Source organism: Delphinapterus leucas, chromosome 6 (assembly GCF_059928025.1).
Source record: "Delphinapterus leucas isolate spDelLeu-1000000601 "Yukka" chromosome 6, BTC_Dleu_Yukka2, whole genome shotgun sequence".
NCBI lineage: Eukaryota > Metazoa > Chordata > Mammalia > Artiodactyla > Monodontidae > Delphinapterus > Delphinapterus leucas.
The window spans coordinates 95707839-95719600 of NC_143134.1; positions in this window are offsets into that span (position 1 = coordinate 95707839).

Genomic DNA, 11762 nt, shown 5'->3' on the forward strand with positions numbered 1-11762 from the left:
CTAGAAGTACAACAGAACTTTGGCAATGAAGACTTTTCAAGGTTTTATTATTCAAGGTCTATGGTATGTACTGAATTTTAATTTTGCTGAATTTTAATAATGTTTAATGGCGGGATGATGTATGTGAGACCATCACTTAGCTCATATGTGATGCTTGTCTGCTGGGCATTCATATCTCATCAAAACATCCTCCATCCAATCTTTGTGAACTATGCATTTACTTTTGTAACAAGTTAAAATCTCTTTAAATGATCACAAGTTCAGTTTTATAGATTAAGGAACATTTCTTATTATAGCTGTACAAAAGTGAATTTAAAATAGTGAACTTACATGGGAAATGTTAATATATTTTCCATTATGATTGTAATTAATTTATATAACTATTTATAGTAGGAGGTATTCACATCATTTTCCCTATAAATATCTTCATGTGTATTCTAGAGTAAATAGAAGCATCAAGGATATTACTAAATCTATATTTTATTACTAGGCAATTGTCAGAATTTATCCTTCACTAATGGAAAAGGACTGACTCATACTTTCAGCCATTCTTGAATTGTATATAAAATCACACTTCCTAAAAAAATAAATGCACGAATCCCCCCTATCCACCCAAGTACAAATTAAACTTTATTTGTGCTTCCTGGTAGGGCTTAGGTCATGCAGAGAAAAAACAGATATTACTTAGACTTGATTGTTAGTCTTAACCTTAATATTCCATACCTCATATTACTATACTATTCAGTAAGTATTAAACTGTCAAAAGATTACAGTTGGTGATAAAATAACAAAATATTTCTTCTACGTATATTCAAATTGAACTTAATGTGAATCATTAAAAAGTTTATAACATTACATTTAAAAAATGTCATTTCACATTTTGAAAGTGTGAATAAGCATGATAATATTGTTGGTTGAAGAGCCCATTTTTTTCCTTTATTTATTACCTGAATAGTAGAAAAAATTTAAGAAATCTATGGTCCACATTCCATATCAGAAATATCAATAATAATAAAATAATAAAATAAAAATGTTGAAATTAAAAATACTATTACATATATATTTAAAATATATATCAGTGCTTGATATATACTTATCCAATCTCATTTCCATGAGGTATCAAGTATTGTTAATGTAAAAAGTAGATAGCAATCACTGAATCTGGGGGTAAAACCTGGCAAAGGTAAAGGCTTTTCTAGAGAAATTTCTAGTAAGCTAGTAAGCACTTACAGATTAGATAACCTCTCCCTCCAAAATAAGATGTAACTACTCAGAATAATAATTGTTTAAGTACTATCCCTTTACTTCTTTAGAAGTCCATGATGTGGCAAATTTAATCACATGTGTTTTGTAATATAGTTGTTATTCTCAAGACCCCTGTTTGTGTAAGGAAAATTCAGTTTAAGTGACAAACTGGGAAGTTTGACAAACTTTTAAATTTGTGTGTGTGTGTCTTTCTGTCTGTCTGCCTATCTCTCTCTCTCCAATCCCCATTTTTTCTCGATATTTATAACAACTGTTACCTGTTGGCAAAGAAAAGGCAATGCCTTTGGGTAGTTTGCTCTATCTAGCAAAATTAGGACCCTGAATTCTCAGAGAACAAGAGAGACACATCTGAATCCCAGTAGTGCATTGTTTTCCCCTACTACTGTCAAGTGTAGTTTGATGTAAAGAAATATTCCAAAAATAATGAAAGACAGATACAGTATATCTACATAATAATATAAATATTACATTTCACACTAAACAATAAGCACCTTATTACAGGTATTTTCAGTATCAATATAAACTAATCATACAACAATAACAGATTAAAAAACCTGTAGGGTACGGCTTCCCTGGTGGCACAGTGGTTGAGAGTCCGCCTGCTGATGCAGGGGACACGGGTTCATGCCCCGGTCCGGGAAGATCCCACATGCTGCGGAGCGGCTAGGCCCGTGAGCCATGGCCGCTGAGCCTACGCGTCTGGAGCCTGTGCTCCGCAACGGGAGAGGCCAAACAGTGAGAGGCCCGCGTACCGCAAAAAAAAAAACCAAACAAACAAAAACTGTAGGGTAATACCAAAAGATCACTGGTATTCATATTTTAAAATAAATCAGAAGAATCACTAATTGAGAAAATAAAAGCTTTGAAATGAGAATCACTACCAACCCAATAACATGTGTTTCAGTTCACCTGGAAAATATGATTCTAATCTTTTACGCGCCCAATACTATCATCTCAAAGCTATAAAGCAAAACTTGAACAATTAAATGGAGACAGATCTATTATTGGGAGAAGTTAATTCATCTCTCTCTGTTAGTGACAGACATTAAACATCAGTAAGAATTTTGAAAACTTAACACCTGAATATACTGGACAAATATGTAACTTTGCAGTTAATAACAAAGAAAATATATACCATTTCCCCAGCATGCAAGGTCCCCTCATAAAAATTTATCTCATTCGAGGCTCTAAGGTAAGTGTCAAAAATCACTGTTCACAAATTAATTAATTTAAAAATTAAGAACACACAAAATTTAGGAACATTCCAACATTTCAATTATTTGGAAATTAATGAACATTCCTAAGTAACTCAAGGAATGAAACAGCTTTAATAAAATCAGAAATAAAAAGTAATAACAGGGCTTCCCTGGTGGCGCATTGGTTGAGAGTCTGCCTGCCGGTGCAGGGAACACGGGTTCGTGCCCTGGTCTGGGAAGATCCCACATGCGGAGCGGCAAGGCCCGTGAGCCATGGCCACTGAGCCTGCGCGTCTGGAGCCTGTGCTCCGCAATGGGAGAGGCCACAAAGGTGAGAGGCCCGTGTACCTCAAAAGAAAAAAAAGTAATAACAAAACTGTAGTATAATAAAATCTGTGTATCTAATTAAAATTACAGTAGAGAACTTTCTATAATGGACCTTAAATTAGAAAAACTAAAGTAGAATGAAATTAAATATCAAAAGAGAAAAGGGAAAATTATAAAAATAGGAAATGAACAAAAAGGGAAGATCAATGTAGCAACAAAAGTGAGCTTTTTGGAAAAACAACTAATTCATAGCCTTTCAAATTTAAAAATTAAATTAAGAGGTAAGAGAGAAGGCAAAAAATAGACCAGGGGCTTCCCTGGTGGCGCAGTGGTTCAGAGTCTGCCTGCCGATGCAGGGGACACGGGTTCGTGTCCCGGTTTGGGAAGATCCCACATGCCGCGGAGCGGCTACGCCCGTGAGCCATGGCCGCTGAGCCTGCGCGTCCGGAGCCTGTTGCTCCACAACGGAAGAGGCCACAGCAGTGAGAGGCCCACGTACCGCAAAAAAAAAAAAAAAAGATTCCACGTTTCTATCTGTTATTTTCTAAATGTTGCTGTCTTCTGTTTTCATACATGTTTTACTTTCCTGATCTGGTCTTTTTTTTTTTTTTTTTTTTGTGGTACGCGGGCCTCTCACTGATGTGGCCTCTGCCGTTGCGGAGCACAGGCTCCGGACGTGCAGGCCCAGCGGCCATGGCTCACGGGCCAGCCGCTCCGCGGCATGTGGGATCCTCCCGCACCGGGGCACGAACCCATGTCCCCTGCATCGGCAGGCGGACCCTCAACCACTGCGCCACCAGGGAAGCCCAGAAAAGTGGAATCTTTATCTTAATAAATCTGAAAACTTACACTTTCAAGAAAGCATACTATTTTTCAAAGCTGACTCAATACCAAAAACCTAAATATTACTGTGTCCATTACAAAAGCCAAAATGGTTTTTAAAAGTCGTCCCACAAAAAAGATCCGGTCCAAGCAGGTGCAAGAAGTTTTTACCTACTAACAATTGAGGGAAAAATAAAATCAAATTTAATGCAACTATGACAAAGAATGGAAAGAGAACAAACACATTCACATCACTTTAACCAAATCTCATAACGTTGGTATCAACTCTTTTAGACAATCTTAAATCGAAATTAATTACAAACAATTCTCACACGTAAACATAGGTACAAATATCTTAAAACAAATATACTTAAACCAAATCAAGAATAAATGAAGGTGATAATACATCTTGAACAATTTGAACTTATTGCAGGAATGTATTTTTTTGGTTGTTTGTTTGTTTTTGGCCATGCTGCGCGGCTTGCGGAATCTTAGTTCCCTGACCAGGGATTAAACCTGGGCCCAGGGCACTGAAAAATGTTGCATCCTAACCACTGGGCCACCAGCGAATCCCCAGGAATGTATTATTTTTGAGTAGCACTGACATATATACACAACCAAACGTAAAATGGATGGCTAGTGGGAAGCTGCTGCATAGCACAGGAAGATCAGCTCGATGCTTTGTGACGACCTAGAGGGGTGGGATAGGGAGGGTGGGAGGGAGGCTCAAGAGGGAGGGGATATGGGGATATACGTACACATATAGCTGATTCACTTTGTTGTACAGCAGAAACTAACACAACACTGTAAAGCAATTATACTCCAATAAAGATGAAATAACATAAATTAACTTGTATATGACAAAATAAGTAATCATCCCAAAAGTTACACACAAAAAAGATTATTTAAAAAAAATCTTACCCCAACAAGCAGAAAATGGAATGTTAACTGATAATCCTTAACTATTATAAAACTTAAAGCAAACATTACACATAATATGCAACATTTAAAGTGCTTATTTTATGACCAGAAACAAATAAAAGGCATCCATTCTTACTGGAGTTATTTCAAATTTTGCTTAAGTAACTGACCGGTGCAATAAGTCAAGTAAAGAAAATAGATAAGGGGATAGGAAAAGTCAAGTCAGATCCTTTATTTTTACAGATGATGTAGAGAAAATAATTTACAAGCATACTGTTAAAATTCATAATGGAACATAGTAGAATGTCTGTATACAAAATTTATATTGGAAATTTAATTATACTTTCATATTACAGTTATAAGCATTTTGAATATCTAATTAAAATACATCACTTAACATAGCACAAAAAATTCTAACGTACTTAAGAGGTAAAATCTAAGAAATTGTGGGCAATATTTTTACAGAAAAAAATGTACATATATTTATAATATTTATCCATAACAAAATCTGTATATTTTATATGCAGTATATATGTTTGCTATACATAAAATTTACTGACATATTAAAGGAGATAATAAATCAAGAGATAACACATAAATTAGAAAACACAAGATGCCACATTTATCAAAAATGAAATATAAATTCAATTTAATTTCAGTCAATATCCCAATAGGATTTGGTCAAAATTAACAGAGTACAATATTTAAGTGGTTGAACAAAGGGCCAAAAATAGTCAAGGAACTCCTAAAGAACAAGACTTATCAGCCAGATAACTATCAAGTATTATTTTTAAAGATGCCATAATTATGGCAGTGTCATATGACAGTGACATAAGCTAATCAATGGTATTTTCAACATATATGACTGCAAAATTTAGGATAAAATCACAAAGTATCCAGAAGATAAATGGACACATGCTGAGAGAGGCAATTTAAGAGAAAGAAATATGAAAGCCCAATAAATTACAGAATGATATCATATATTTAAATGGCAAAAACACCCACCTTAAAAAATAATTTTTAGGAATTCACACATGTGATGAAATGCTAAAGAAAGACAAGTAAAAGAAATAAAACAAAATTGAGGCTAGCAGGCCTCTGAGAGGGAGAAGGGTGGGTTGTAGTCAGGAAAAGGCCACCAGGGACTCCATGAGGATGGGAAAGTTCTGCTGAAGCTGATTGGCAAGCTCATGGGTCTTTATTTTATTCTTATCCCTTATGCATCACATATATGTTTCATATATTTGTCTTTATGATATATTTCATATAAAAGTACACAATTTAAGGAATATCACGGTAAGTTATAAAAAGAAAGTAAAAAGGACAGAACGCAATATAAAAAGTTTCCAGAGAGAATAAACAGCTCCAATCATAACAAACACAATAGCATCACAGGAGTACCTACAAAGGAATAAAAAACTAATTGACATCAGACTTATCATCTAGGGGAATCACAGCGGTCAATGAAGAGATATTAACCAAAATAGTCAGAACCTAGACTTTTATACTCAACCAAAGTAGCATATACAGGGAGGGTAGAATAAAAACATTTTCAGAAATGCAAGCAAAGTTTACCACACAATGACCTTCTAAGAGTGAAATACTATTAAATGTATTTTTGCACAACAATAAATTAATCAATGAAGAATTATGAAAATAAGAAATGATGAGAAAGAAAGCTGGTAAAATATATAGTTAATTCTAACAATTAGTAACTAAAAACAAAACCCAACAAAAAACTAGGCCTTTCTCTGACTTTTAGTAATATGTTACACTTCTTTAACACTACGTTCTGATGGCAACAATTTTGGCTCAGGAAAACTTGAGGTTGTCCTATTTTAGTCTATGGTGCAAGATGTATTTCTCACTGCAGGTTCTGCCAGAGTGTCTCACTGGTGATACAGGAAGATTGCTCAAATTAAACACACACACACATATATATTTATATGTGCATAAACTCACAACTGTGTGTGTTTGTGTGTGTGTGTGTGTGCACTATACGTTCAACAAATCCTAAAGAGAAGAGAGAATAAGCAGAACACCCTGTACCCTTAACACGGGTGTGCTATGGCTAAAGTCCAATAAGTATATGCAATATTTTTAATATTTGGTACCTAAATGTCACATGGGAAGATTAAGGACTCTGTTAATCAAATTTTGTACAGTTATTTGAATCATTTTCTCTCCTTGCTTGTATACACAGTTAAGATTAACATAATTTTGACCGCTGTGTTCAGTCACAGGATCACAACTGGGGTCAAAAAGAATAGGAATTCACAGTGGGAATCAAAATGTGCTTATCTGAAAGGTCAAAGGGCAAAGATCTATTTATGGATAGCAATCCATAGTTTACTTTCCTGAGATAAAGAAATTCTCTCCTGGAGAAATTAGAATAAAGAGGGACTTTTTTTCCCCCAGAAATTTCAAAGTCTTATTTTGAGAACCGAGGCATTTTCTAGGGCCAAGTTAGTTGTATCTCAAATCACATGTCACAATTGGCTTCAGGCATTAAGGAGTAGAAAAGGTACAGCAGGTCTATTGTGTCAGATTCCTTTTGAAGTATTAGGTATTGATAAATCTAAATTAATTTTCTAGATTTTTTTCCCCTTTATTCTTTCTCTCATGAAATGCTAGGGGTCTGTTATTTAGGGCTGCAACATGGAAACAGGAAAAAAAAGATTCTAGTTGTTTATGGAGCAGTGAAGTTTAACGAAGGCCCGGTTTATGAAAAATATGAAGGAGGATAAAAATTGTGAGTAAGAGCATAGAACACACTTTGTAAATTCTGAAGGCTTAGGGAATGTGAAAATTGTAACTGAATCATACTTACAGAATAAATGCTGCACTACTGAACATCTGCTTATATATCTCTGTTTCTTGTAAATATAATATTGCTGCTCTGTAACTATGGAGTTGCTTAATGAGAATCAATTCCCTTGGAAGATGACTCAATCTTAAACTGCTGCAGAAAGAGGCTAGTGGTTAAGTGAACACAAAGCTTGGGAAGAAAGGGGTTGTGAAGTTTAGGTTTGAGGTAAAAAGAAGGAAGCTTCTCTTTTGACATCAGCCTTTGTCATGTTCTCTATACACATTTTTTCATAAAATTCTTGCCAAAATTAATTAAAATTGATACTTGTTTTCCATAACTAGTGATCTATGCATGTAATGCTTGCTGGTCATAATCCTGTGGAAGAGAGTTTGGTGGTAGAATACATTAATTCTGAAAAATGTACTCCTGAAAAAAAATTTTTCCACCTCTCCTCTGGCCATGACACCATCATTACTATTGATTGTCCCCATAAAGAAATTCACTTTGCAAGCTCAGTAACTCTCTGCTGGTGACCCCTGGTATCTCCCCTGCTCTATTCCTATCTTGAAGAAATGGCATGGTTCCTTATGGTTCTCACCGGCAAGATGGCACCTTAAACTCTGCTGGGCTACTCCTTCAACACTAACTCAAATTTAGCATTTTTTTTTAAAATAGGATGCTTTTTCTGATTTATTGATTTGGTGATACTGCCAGAAATTGCTTTTGCCAGTGATACTAGAGGAAAGAAAAGGACAGTAGTACAACTAATTTCTAATTTCTATTTTGATATATGTATTCATGAACATTTCACTCTCTCCCCTTTGGAAATGCTTATGACTTTATACTTCCATAAAACCTGAACTTGGTATAGGAGAAAATGTCTATTCTTGTCATTCAAATGTTTGCCTCATATTCTGTCCTATTTTCCAGGATTATTAAAAGCAGGAAAATCCATTCTCTTCAGATGAAAATCCTTTATCTCCAAAATTCAGTTTGAGCAATTGACAAGATTCTAATGAAATAAAATTAATATATTTCTCATGTGAAAATTTCATAATTTTAATGCAGCTGAATCTGTTGATCAGTTAAACATTTCCTTTAGAGGTATTTTAAGAAAGGCTAGTCTATCTTTGTCAAGAAATATTTTAAAATAGACATATATTCAAATTACTTTATGCCAATAAAAATAAGAATTATTGGAAGGATTTAGAGATCTCTCTCAGAATCCAAGGAAAGAAACGTAGCAAGAATCTATGAGTCTCTGAATCAGGAAATAGAATGTTGGGAACTGAGGGTATGCATCAATCTCGCGCTATACAGACTTTCATCTCCGCTCAGTATCTGAGCTTATCCTTTATTTCACTCTCTTCTTTGGAGTAGATGAGTTTGGTCTGTTTCTGAAAGTATACTGAAATAACAAAGCTTTGCTAATTATGATTTTAAATAATTTCCATGTACAAGTGTCCAACATAGACTATCTTGAGTCTCTTAATCTAAATACTAAATTCCTGTGAGATAGAATTTGGTTCCTTTATAAAGATGTAGTATAGGAATGGAGAGGAAATGATTGACAAAAAAAGTGTATTGTTAATTTCAATATACTACCCTATACCTGATATTACATCATTACTCACCTACATAATTTTCTATTTTATTCACAGTTTTATAATTTTACATTTTTAACTTTAAGTCTATACCGAATTTAATTTGGTGGAAGAAATTAGGTAACAATTTAAATTCTATTATGGCTAAAATCAAGGGATTATCTGAGAAGAATAGAGAAAAACATTACCAACAATAAAACAAAAGACAATGACAATAACAAACAATACTTCTTTCTCAGAACCAACCACCATTCAAAATATCTTATAATATAAATGCTTTACTTAATCTTCATAATCACCCATTAAATAAATAATAATAATTATTATTCAACTTTGTGAATGGTCATACTGAAATTTCGTCTGAACTTTAGAGTATTTTGCTAGATTCAAACAGATAACGTTCAAAAAATATGTCATACTTAAAGCCTGAATTTTCTACCATTACTTATTCTGTTTTTTACAAAATAAATGTTAACTATGTCATTTACTAGCAATAAACAACACATTCAGACAGCTATTTTTAATCCTTATTCAGTGAATTTGGGAGGACATTTTTATAAGTATACAATAAAAAGAATAAATTAGAAATAGATGGCTAGTAGAGTAATAAGCTCCAGTCAGAGCTTAAATCATAGGTATTCATTATCTGACCAAAAATCAAACATATCTGCAAAACTCACTATATAAATCGTATATCTTATGTGATATTCTTTTATGAGGAAAATTTAGCTAAAGCCATGCATTGAGATTTCTGGCTAAAGATAATAAACTATATCTGCTGGAGGCATATGGAAGTGACTAGAAAGCAGGAAGTATTTATAAGCCTTCAAAAATTTCCAAAGCCATTTAAAGTCAACATAAGAGAATTCAAACTCCTGGAGTTACCAAACAGATCTATGCAACAATAATTAATAAAACAAAGTGTAAACCTAAAAAACAGCTATGTTGGTATCCACTCGTTATATCACGCCATGTAAAATAGAATGACATCTTTGAGGGATTATAGCCTTGGATGTAGCCTTGGAACCTTGTTAATATTGCCTCTAAGACTATCAAGAATAGGACAGCTCTAAGTGAAACAGAAACAATGCAGAACAGGGATATGTTTGTCACATAGGGTCACATAAGATGAAAGGACAACAATAAGACTATCCGCTAATGATAAAGACAGAATGTTTTCTAACTCTCCTACATAAGGGTTTCTTTTGTATACAGGCACTGATGGATTGAGAGTTAATGCCAAAACTATCCATAAATGCACATACACACCCCTACATACAACTAATAGACACTAATAGACTGGATTTTGCATTTTTTCCTTATTGTGTTTGCTGAATAAGGGAACACGCATTTCTTCTGCATTTTTTTGCTTTTATAAAGTTGAAAGTTGCTTCAATTATTTTTCTTTTGTTTTAAGTTTCTATATAACTTTGATAATCTAGGTTTTCCAAGTACTACAAGATGTTAAATAGTTATATCCTTTTTCTCAAAACATGTTTCATGCCAGACACTCTCGCAAAGGTTTGATGAAAAGTCACTTATTATTGAATTTTGGTACTTCAGGTTAAAGGAATTTAACTTATTCCTGTAGAAAAGGTGACTGTCATCTTGTAATGGTACTTGAAACCTGATGAAACCACATAAGTGACAAAAATGGGGTTCATGTGAAGCTAACTGATTTTGAAAAGGAGGGAAATGAAGGACGGTTAAGAGAATAAAGCATTATTAATACAGTCTTAGGGGTCAGTTTCACACAAGAGGTGGCAAAACCCCAAAACCATTACTCTGTGGGTTTACACAGTAAAGTTCTCTAAAGTTTATTCATGAAGTATACAAAAAAGTTTACCTACAGGGAAGCAGGTATTAACCTAAAGCCCATAAGTATCCAAAACTTACATGAAAGTTTTGTGGATATGCATTATTTTTTTACACAAAATTTGGCCTCTTCAAAAAAATGATAGTTCAGGGAAAATATGAATGCAATTCTGAAAAAGGTGTTATTCAAATTCCCTTTGCAATATATATCTTTGTCAAGTAGTGAAGGAATAACTTGGTAAAATCTGGATCATTCTCTGTAAAAATGAGAGGGGAGAGATAATTGTTACAAAAAATTGCTCAAAAGATCACTAATGAGGAATATCCATCTGTCTATCTATCTATCTATCTACTGACATACCTACCTACCTACCTACCTGCCTATCTGCCTTCTATCTCCCATGGTCTTCTTTCGTTATTTTAGTATTTTTACATCATGCTTTGCCAGATCAATTTTATTTATTCATTGGACAATAATTCATTAGTAAGTACACCAGATGGAAGAATTCTGGGTTTTGATCATCATTCAATGTGGCATCTGGGGAAATCTAATAAATTCTAGGAAAGCATAGCTTCCATTTCAAGTCTCTCCTTGTTAAATGATTCAAACAGAACTCCTGCACTCAGCCTAATCTGGAGCCTATAATGCATTTATAATGCATTATAAAAATAAAATTACCTGTGGAAACAAAGTATAATATGTTATGAATGAAAAATATTACTATGGGTAAGTATAAGAGGAGTATATCTGGAAAGTGACTCCTAGTTTTCTTAACAGACTGAGGTAGTAGAAGAGAAAAATAATAGGAAATCTCAAGGTGCTGAATCTGTTCAAGAATTAATTTTATGGTTTTCAAAAAGTTATAATATGTGCTACATTTTTTACATTTCCTAAGTTCTTGCATGCAAAAGGAAATAGTTGCCATGGTAATTACACTTGCAATGCTTATAGTTAGCAATAATAAAAGAAAGAAATTTCATGCTGTGTAGCGAGAGTAAAAG